We start from the raw sequence: 204 nt of genomic DNA, 5'->3' as shown, positions 1-204 counted from the left end.
CCCAACAAAAAAGTAAAGAACAGAAGAAAGTTTTAATTTCAGACTAACTGACCTTTTCATTGATAACCGACATTATTGTTCTCGTCTTGTTAAGCTTGCAAAGAATGAAGTCCGAATCTCTGATACTTTTGGGAATGAAGAATGAATCAAACTCTCTCAGAACCCTTCACACAGATGTTTGCGATTTCTGAAAAATAATTAATT

Source organism: Theobroma umbraticum, unplaced genomic scaffold (assembly GCF_002168275.2).
Source record: "Theobroma umbraticum cultivar Fairchild unplaced genomic scaffold, ASM216827v3 scaffold_147.0, whole genome shotgun sequence".
NCBI lineage: Eukaryota > Viridiplantae > Streptophyta > Magnoliopsida > Malvales > Malvaceae > Theobroma > Theobroma umbraticum.
This window is presented reverse-complemented; position numbering follows the sequence as displayed.